Raw genomic sequence first — 10,201 nt, 5'->3', positions numbered from 1 at the left:
CCGGACCAAATAATGATTTAGTACAAGCCATAGAATTTGCACCTCAGGTTCCTAACTTTTCAGCTGTAAATTGTGAAACACTATTGGCACTATCCTTGTAAATTTAAACAACATTAACAATGGCAAGAAATTAAATCTGTCGAGTTATTGTAAATATCCCTCTTACCCCACCCCTTCACTTGCAAACTGTGCCATAGTCAATGTGTTACATGAGGCAGCCTATTCGATAGGATACTTTATGCACAAGACATATAAATTGTGATAATCACAGGACATTGAACAATAATTTCCACACAATTGAATGCAAATATTAGGAGCCACGGCTCAGTAAATGCATAGCTTACACAGACATGATGTTGATATAGCTTAATTTTCCTCCCCACTTCCCCCTCAGTATTTCTTTGTTCTGTTTTACATAAAACCAATTGCATAAGAACATTGTCAGCACCAGGAAGTATGAAAACGGACACTTTGCCTAACCAAAAAAAAGGACATTTTTGAAACTGTTTTACAGGTCTGGTACTAATAATAAAACTTTAACTTATTGTATCAGTGAACTTTAACAATCTAATTTATAACCCATTTAAAAACAACTATAAATACAGTGTATTCCCTGGTCATGCATTTACCCTGAGCTTAGTAAACAGGCATTCATGGCAAGGTGAACTCTTCGACCAAATAAAATGGGTTAACAGGTTAGATTAAAAGCAGTTTGTTTGAAATGCTTTTGGGAGGAGAAGAAAATGTTATTTTATGCATGTTAGTTTGAGTTCATCACAATTTAAAAGAGTCTTAAGCATGGGAAGTTGAATCTACACCCACACACTCACAAACAAGACCACAAAAGAAAAGTCAAAGAAAATAATCCTCAGGGATATGCAGAAACACTAATTAAGAAGACATTATTGAAAAAGATTAATTGTGCTTGTGATGTAAAATGTGGAATTCACTGTGGATTTTCAGTTGTTTTCTATAGGGATGAATGGAAAAAAAACAGTTCATAATTAAAAGGTAAAACACCTAAAAGATGCCCCACCCTGAGAAAAAAAACATGTAATTTATTTCCTGTTCTCAGAGATTTCCCCTGTGCATTGACCAATGGAAGGAGCAATGCATGAAGAATGGGTCACCCCCAGTCACAACCCCATAGCGCCCCTTCAAAAAGCATACACATCACTTCTGCTCAACGCATTGTTACAAGAAGTCATGTCATGCTGAACTAAAGTGTAGTTGGAATGTGCCACCATTGTTTCTACCTGTCAAGGAAGGCATTGTTTGTGGTGGTTAAGTGTCTGGACGCTGAAATGGACGTGCCACCCACTTGAAAATGAACAACAGGAACACCTTACCATCTGTTTGTCCACTTTAGGCACTGACTGCATGCGCAGTTATCAATTAACCTTGAGGTTACTTTGATGCAATTCACAAATATCTGCGTGCGTTCCTTTATGTCATTCAGGAAATGTGCAGAAGAGCTTTGCAGAAATTAGCAAAATGTGTGTGTTTTGTTTTTTTTTACAATTATTTAAATTATAGTCTTAGAATCTTCTATCATTCATTCCTATGGATAATGAACAGTAAATATACTATATACACTATATATAATAAATACACACAGGGTCTTTCCAAAAAGACACTTCAATTTTAATTGTATATATCTACTGAAATAAATTACCTACATCATTGTGTTTGGTGTGTACAATTAAAATGAGTGTCTTTTGGGAAAGACCCTGAATATATAATTTACCCCAACATTCCCTGTCTTTGATTGAATTGTTTTATAAGTTTTTCACTTGCACCATTCAGATAGATATCCGCTTCTGTTGATGGAATTAACCATTAAAACAGCAGGACAAGGATGCCAAGGTCAAGGATGACTTCAGAAATGCTACCGAAAGCTAGGTTGGACACCATTGAGGATCACGTCTACATCACACAGGATATGAGTAGTGGGCACATGCCTCGACAGCTGCCCCTGCACAGGAAGCACTTGGATGTTTACAGGAAATGGGCTGATGAAAGAATTTGAGAAAGGCTTCCTTTGGGCAGTCACATAACCCATCACTCCACCAATGACCACTACACGAGATCTGATTGTCTCCCTGAAATGAATTCTTCCTGAATTGGTGTTATATTAATAGTTTGACAAAAGCTCCCCATTAGACAGCTGAAGTCAAAATGTAGCTGAGGAAACTAGGCTTTTTTTGTTGTTTCTTTCCCCCGATGTAGGTCATGGTCCATTGTTGGAAATAATTTGACAGGTGTTTATTTTTCACGTACATATCTCTAACAAAGGCTTGAGCTTCCCCCTGCTTTTTTATTTTTGTATCATGTATTATTTGTCTTTTGCCCATATCAGGCTTGCTTCCAGTTTTTTTTTATGTTGTACCAAATCCCATGCCAAAGGAAAAGATGGCAATCCCATCGTTAATTGTTAATAGAAAGGATGTTTTTTAGCAGTCCATTCTTTAATCATTAAACAAAACATGACATAAATTATACAATGGTTAGATTGTTGGTTTGACATACTCTTGAACAGGTGATATTTATATTTTGTTTCTCACGTGAAGTCTTCAGAGTTATATGCACTTACATGCGGTTTTAAGGGTTGCACAAAAAACATCTAAATGAGAGGGACTCATGCAATCTTCATTTTATCACCTTTCATTATGTCGGTTATATTTTATGAAGGGTACAAGTGAGAGCCAGAGCACTCTCCTTGCCACAGAACTCAAGAAGTGTTAAACTCCAGACCCTGTTCCTCATGTTCTTCATATCACAAACGTCAAGAATCAGAGAGAAGCAGATTAAGCTTATCACCAACTGTGACCTTATTATCCTCGCTGTGTTTTTACTGAAAAATATGCACTCTCCCAGCCCAGGTTAGATAGAGCAGTAATGTATGTTTTGTACAGTCCTCTCATATCTAGTTTTTACTCTTCTTTATGGCCACACAAAGACCCTTCAGAATCCGATTCTTCTCATCAAGTCCTTCTAAACTTGAGTACCTTGGGCTGTTTTTCTATCTTTATTGCTTATTTATTTTGAATTATCAAGAGAAGTGAGTTGGGGGCAATGGCCAGATTTGTCCTTGTTTTATGTCTGCTTATGTTACCTTTTCTGACAGTGATGTCTGCACACATGTATAAGCTTCACATTACGAATGATTCCCCAAATGAGGGGTAACTCACCATGCCTGTATGGCAGGCTGCTCTGGAGAGAAACCGAATTGGTAGTTTAGTCTGCGGACTTTCAGAAATAACAAACAAGTGCAACGATCCCTCCCCAACCAAACTTTCAGGCCACTGACTGCACCCTGGCTGTCTCTGATTAACGTGCAGCTCACACAGGGAGCTCCCCGAAAACTTTAGCATCAGAGAGCAATCACAGGAACAAGCTGCTGGAACCAGCCCTGTGAGATAATGATGTTTGCCCAGTGCCGTAATCATCCACTTGGGTCTACACTTCCTTGGGGGCTCTATCAACCTGCAATTACACAAAGACGTGGTTTGAGTCAGAAGGGGAGAAGCCTGTGCTATAAATGAATCTGCCTCTCGCCTGCAAGCTGTGCCATTCAAAGAGCTACTAGAGGCTTTGATTAGGAGCCTCTCATTACATACGCAGTGGTTACGTCTGTGGGGAATTATCATACAGCAAGGGGTCTTCTTGTTTATATCATAGAAAGCGTCGGAGCCTTTCGTCTTCCTTTAGGGGATATTTTCGTCACACCAACCGCTATGCATGACTTAACTTCTGTTAAGGCCCTGCCCCCTAGCTCTCATTTGCCCAAACTCTTGGAAATGCCCAGCCCAATTAGCAGTAATAGCCATTTTGCGCCAGCGTTGCATGACAGCACTGGGCTCACAGCAGCTGTCTCTGTGGTCTGCATTAGCAGAAGCTTCTGACAGTGAGCAGTAATTGAATTGGAAATGCAAGGATGACAGCCTTCGTCTGCGTGGGTCAACTATTGCTTATGGCTGCGGAAATGGAGGAGAAATCTTTGCAAGAGCTGTACTGCTGACAGGCTTTGTGTTATTTTCTTTTTTTTTTTGTCGTTTCCATTTTCTTGTATTTTTGAAATAATCATAACATTTCAGAGCCTGTGATTCGGGGATACAAACTCCTGAGTGCTCCATGACATGACAAAATTGCTCACAAATTCCCCCAAAATAACTTTTTTTAATTAAACGTACAAAGAGAAATGTCTTATCATTAAACATCGTCATTGATCAAGATCAAATCAATGTGGATAATTTGCCCGGCATATATTTTTAAAATAAATGGTTGTTATCAGTGAATTCAAGCACCATGTTTCTGTTTTTATATAGTTGAAAAAAAAATAGCATGGTTCTTTGAATTCTTTTCATGTCATCCCCAGGTCTGACAGAACTGCCTATATCTTGATATTCTCTGAAGAATTCTCCAGGTGGCATATTTCATATATTCTTCCAGTTTCCTCAGCCAAGATTTTCAATGGCGTTGTTGAAGGCATAGTTGACAAGGGCAGCAGTGTCAATTCTTAAAAGGGACTGCCATCTGCAGGTCTTACCATACGTAATAAAATGGAACCTGGCCACTTTTTAACATGGTTCTCTGAACTTCAAAATGTCAGGTTTTCTTTTCTTCAACTAAAGGTGCTTCATTCATCTTTCAAAAAGAAGCTTCGATGTGCAGCCAAAGTCCCACTATAGTAAAACAAGATCAAACGCAGTCACAGCATAAATAAATAATCAGAATCTGTGTGGACGGCGCTGTTTATTAATTTTGCAGTATTGTTTTGCTTATCGGAATCTCAATCTTTTCGCACAGTCACACACAGTTTAGAAATGGCTTGCCATTAGATTTGTATCCTGGTGTAAAAGATAGGGGTTTTCCACATTGTGGAGTGGGATGGTAGTCTGTGCAGAGGTATTTGAGGGGGTAGAATAGGGGATTTGTCAGACAAACTTAAACTCTTGATGTACAGATCACTGAATACCGACAAAGGTTGTTCTGCTGCGATTTAATATGGATGCAAAGAACACTGATTTGTCACAGATTTCATTGAACCCTCCTTGGAATTTGTCTTCTGTTTACAGTTTTACTGTGCGGAGTTGATCAAATTATAACAACAATAGAAATCTTGTGTAGTGCAGTGAGACTACCTAGCCCACATTCTGTCATTTGAAAAGATTGTAATCTAAGACCAGAACAAATATTATGCCAAGTGAATAGAGGCAATAACAATTGAAGAAAAAACAAGCTAAGTAAATGCAAGTTGATGCAGCACTTTTAAAATGATCGTTTTCCTTTCTTCATTAATTAGTGCTGTTTACAATTGCCAGATTATCATCAGGTGTACATAAAATGCTTTCCTCACCCTGCTCTGCTCATGGTCTCTGCTAAAACATAGAAATTGCAGCAATTTTCAAAAAGGGCTCACTTTTCACTGATGTAATCTGGTTTTGGGGAAGAAAACAGAAATAAATATTCAGTCTGGATCAATGCTTTCATTGAATTGGTGTTTTTGTCCAATGTCCCAATGACAATAATGGGTCAGAATTTCAGATTTTGTGCTGGACCGCAGTGACTTCTGATATTTTCAATCACATGGGAGTTAGGAAGTATTCAGTACGGACATAACAATATTCTTTTTCACATACATTTTTATGTTATTTCTTATTATTATTGGAATCACCAATAATTAGACACACATTTCCCCTAGTTTTGGCTTTGCAACACTCAACACTGGAGAGATGAAGACAACATACACACACCCTCCAGAGTATACCCTGGCCGACCAGCGCTTGGACAGTTGTACACGGCCCCTTAGGTAATCTCCATCAAAATCAACCAATAGTAGCAATTCCTGTATCCTGCCTATAAGCTTTGGATGTTTTCCTGCTGTAAATTATACTCTCATAAGGGAGCTCTAGGAGATAATGTTTCTAATTTAGCATTTTGGCAGCAAGTTTTACTAAATGTATATTTCCAGGCCATGAGGTTGTGTTTAATGTTCATGCAAAAGGGGTTGGGGGGGCGAGCTGTCACACAGGGGTCATTCATGTATGGAAGCAATACAGGTACCTGTGTGCGTGCTTCACATCCTGTTGCTGTGTGTCAGGGAAATGGAAATCCACTGACATGTTCTGGGAATTCACTGGAATAGACTCCTTCTGAAGCGGTGATGGAGAGAGGTGCTTTTGATCCCAGATTCAGTCTATCGAACTTCCTGTCGCTTATCTGTCAGGTTTGGCTTTGTTGTCGAAAAGTTAAGAATTTGGGGAAATTCCTTTGCATTCTCAGGAAGAAAGGAAAAAACGGACTTGATCTTGTATCATGGGGAGATGATTAGCAGATCATAAATCATCTTCCAATCCTCACTTTGCGTTATGTATCGTTGGTTTATTGGATTTAGAGAGAGGTCGTTTATGTCACGTTGCATAGAAAAGTAAAGCCAATAGATCTTGACTGTGGCATTTATTTTTCTTCCTAGCAGTGTACTACTAACTGTTGAATGAAAAATTTGAGGGCCCCTCCATCCCTCCCAACGAAGAAAAAAAGGTAATTGTGTTAATGACCCATAACTCTTAATGACCGTCTGGGAGCCGCAAATATTAAAATAATAAATCAGTTCTTATCTTAATAGACCCCTTCTGTTCCCCACCTTTTGAAGACAACTTAGTTTGGTGCAGTGCTGAGAGGACACTTCTAGAAAAACAGCTTAACCCTGTAGCTTTTTTAAAAGTTGCTGTGTCTTGTTGCATTCCTTTTAGAGAAACAAAAACAAAAATGTTGATTATTTTTGTATTCTCTTCTGCCCCTCTCCCTCATCCTCTTTAAATTCTTTATGTATTAACTAGGCTTCTGCTCTACAGTATAAATCACCCACCACTATCAGACCCTTCCCATAAAACACCCTGGTGATCAACTCACTGCAGAGTAATGGTGGTGTAGGCACAAGTGAAAGAGCAAGAGAAAGATTTTAAGGCACGCTTTCAGGGAGTTGAGCTGAAAAATGGACAGGTAACAAATAGTAAGATTGTGGGAGGAAAAAACTGTTTTTCAATGAACCCACAGATATGCAGACCAGCTATCACTTCACACCTCCACACAAGATTGCCAGGATTAGATGTTATCTATTGTTTCTTTTAAAGGACAATATTTTCATCTGCATGCTGTTCGTTTTTGCAAATTATTATTATATTTTTTATTGGGAGGGGGAGTTAAAGTATATGTAGCTGGAACAAGACCACACAAATAAGGACAATATTTGAGCACAGGAAAAGAAAAACTGAGGGAAATGCAGCTAGTGAAAGATCTATCGTGCTTTGTGAATTTGGCAGGTTAGCGGCACTTGATAAATGGACTGAAACCCATTCCCCTCACACAATAACACTGACCTCCCCTGTAACATAGCAACTAGCCTGTTGACTCCAGGAATGGGATCTCATTTCATTTTTATCCCTATACATATACGTCTTACAACAGTCAGCGGCTCTGTTTAAAAAGGAGAGCTAATGTTGAAAAATAAATAAATAATTAGATCCATTTAAGAGTTCCTCTGCATTTGTTATGGAGCCACTAGACAATCTGTTGTAGACATATAATATTAGTCTTCCCCTGCTGCTGTGCTCGCTGATACCTCCCTTTTCCTAAGTAATGCCACTTTTGGTGACTAGCCAAAACTATCCACTTGCAATATGGATAATTTAATCCCGGATTTGTCCCTATTCTCTCAAGATATGTCAGTTCACGTCATCGCAGTCATCATTATAGTTGTAACACTGCACCTAATTTTGCTTTCCCATAATGCCTATACACCTTGAACTTGGACCACAGATTTTCTGATAAAAGGAAGTAATAATAGGCTAAGCTTTAACACAAATTACCAACTAATTGTGTTATGCCTAATGTTAAAACAATTAGATTTTAAAGTGTGTAAACATTACCAGATGATGTGATCAAGGATGTTCCCTAACTTTAAACTTGGCTCTGAAATGTGTTTTAAAAAAGACATTTGAAAAATACATCAAAATACATCCTTGTGGGTATTTTTAAGCTGTTGAAGGAATGCAAATCTTTTATTTAAAAACCCCTTTTTTCTGCAAAGGTTAGTGTTTTCCAATTACAACAATTACATGCCAGATTCTCAGAAGAAAGTAAGTTAAATTGTCCTTAGAGGGGGAAAAAAATTCGAAGATTAAACTTTCCACACCACTGAACGGATCAGAGATATTCACTAATTGGAACAGGGAGGGGGGGGAAGGATTTTCACAAAAGAACAAGAGAAAATTTAACTCTCAGCTCCAAACACTTTGTTTAAAGAAAAGGAGGACAATGGTACATTTAAAACCAAAAATATGCTAGAAAATGACATTTTTGCTGTTTGTTTTGTTTGTCAAGTGGATATTTTTTACTTGTTACTACAGGCACAGCACTCTTGGAGCACTTTTTTTGGATGGAGCTGTTGTGGGAAATGTGAAGGCTTCTGATGCCCAAGTAGTCAATTTGGTTGTTTGATTACTGGTGGTAGGATTTCAGCTTGAGTAATATAAAACTAAGTAATAGTTTTTCACTTTTATATTTTGGGAATATTTACAGTTCAGTTCAGATGACTGAGATGTGTAGATTATTATTTAACAGACTTTAAAATATATCTTATTGAATGTTTGAATATTTTAAGGGTATGTTTATAACGGAAGACACATCATAAAAGAAGGAACACATACAGGTTTTTCATTTTGTACAGGCAAATGTAATGATATATTTTTGACCGATTCTGTTTATTCGTTTTTGTTTGTTTGACCCTCAGATTGAGGTAGTGTTTGCTGTGGGTGGTAACTGCTGGGTTGTAAATTTCTGGGTCACCAGTGGCTGAAGGGGGTGAAAGCAGTCCTTTCGAAAAGGAGGAAAAACTAAACATTATGCCTTGTCAACCACGGCCATGCACTCTGGCTGTTACAATTCCAATCCTGACTGCAGTTAGCAGAAAACAAAGACTTATCTCATTGAGTCCTGGATTCTTCTCCTTGTCTCTGATATCAGATCAATGTGCTGGCTTGTGCTCTCAATCTGACATGGTAGATGGGTACATGTAAAAGTTATCTTGTCCTCGTGCCACCCCAACCCTGTAGCAATGTTCTAATGCCATGTTCCTCAGCTTGGGCTTTGACAGGGTCACAGGATCTTCTGGTTTTCCTTCCACCTGAGCATAATTAGGTAATTGATCTAATTATTCACATAATTTAACCAATTACACTTCCCAGGTCGAAAGCATTTAATCATTTCAAACGCCCACTGGACTGTGTCCCTGGAGGACTGCAGGGGCTTTATCCTTATAAAGACCAATGTAAGGAGTGAAAAGCATGTTAGAAAGTGCTGATGGAGAAAATGCACTCTACTCTTCTTGGTTAAATGTCACCTGTGCTCCCACTCACGGTGTCCTCTGCTGATTGGTCTTGGGGTCGCTGGCACTTGTTCCCACTCCTTTCCCTGCATTGGATTACAGCTCTCAGGATCACATTGCATTCTCCCACGGTGCCTCTGCTCTCTCTCGCCCACTATCTATCTTAATGAGCTGCTGAGCACCACCTGGCATGGGATGTACTGGAAAATAAGTTGACTCCCTCTACCCACAGTCACTGCCCCATCCAGGGATATGGCCGTGTCTCACGTAGGACCTCCAGAGGAATCCACCTGGCACACACTGGTTATCTAAATCAGTTTCTTTTCTCTGGCATTAGTCCTCAACTTGGCATTTAATTCCCTGAGGATGACTGGATGTTATCGTGGAAATGGGTCGTATAAAATTCAAGGGATTTGGAATCTGGAGGCAATGACTGATTTTTAAAAGTTAAACATCCTTTGGTGAAATCAGAGAGTGTTCCTGGTTTAGGTAGAAATGGAGCTGCATCGAAGGCTACACCGTTTGGAAGGGGATGTGCCACAGAGAGATCATTGATTAGCGAAACTAAAATATAGTGTGGAGACAGAAGAAACTGCAGGGAGGAAGAGCAGACATCCTCACAGCTGGGCAAGGAAGGAGGAGCGGCAGAAATGTAAATGCCAGGTCCTAGGAGGAATGCTGAGATTACGCTGTCTAAGGTTTTCGGCAATGTGCATCGTCAGGCTAGGCTTAAAGAGCATGAATGGTGTACACGTCTGTGCGTATCCCATACAGAGGAACATCTTGTTTTGGTCACGGAGCGGTTCAGTGCAG

Source organism: Amia ocellicauda, chromosome 10 (genome assembly GCF_036373705.1).
Source record: "Amia ocellicauda isolate fAmiCal2 chromosome 10, fAmiCal2.hap1, whole genome shotgun sequence".
NCBI classification, from domain to species: domain Eukaryota; kingdom Metazoa; phylum Chordata; class Actinopteri; order Amiiformes; family Amiidae; genus Amia; species Amia ocellicauda.
Note: the sequence above shows the minus strand (reverse complement) of the source record.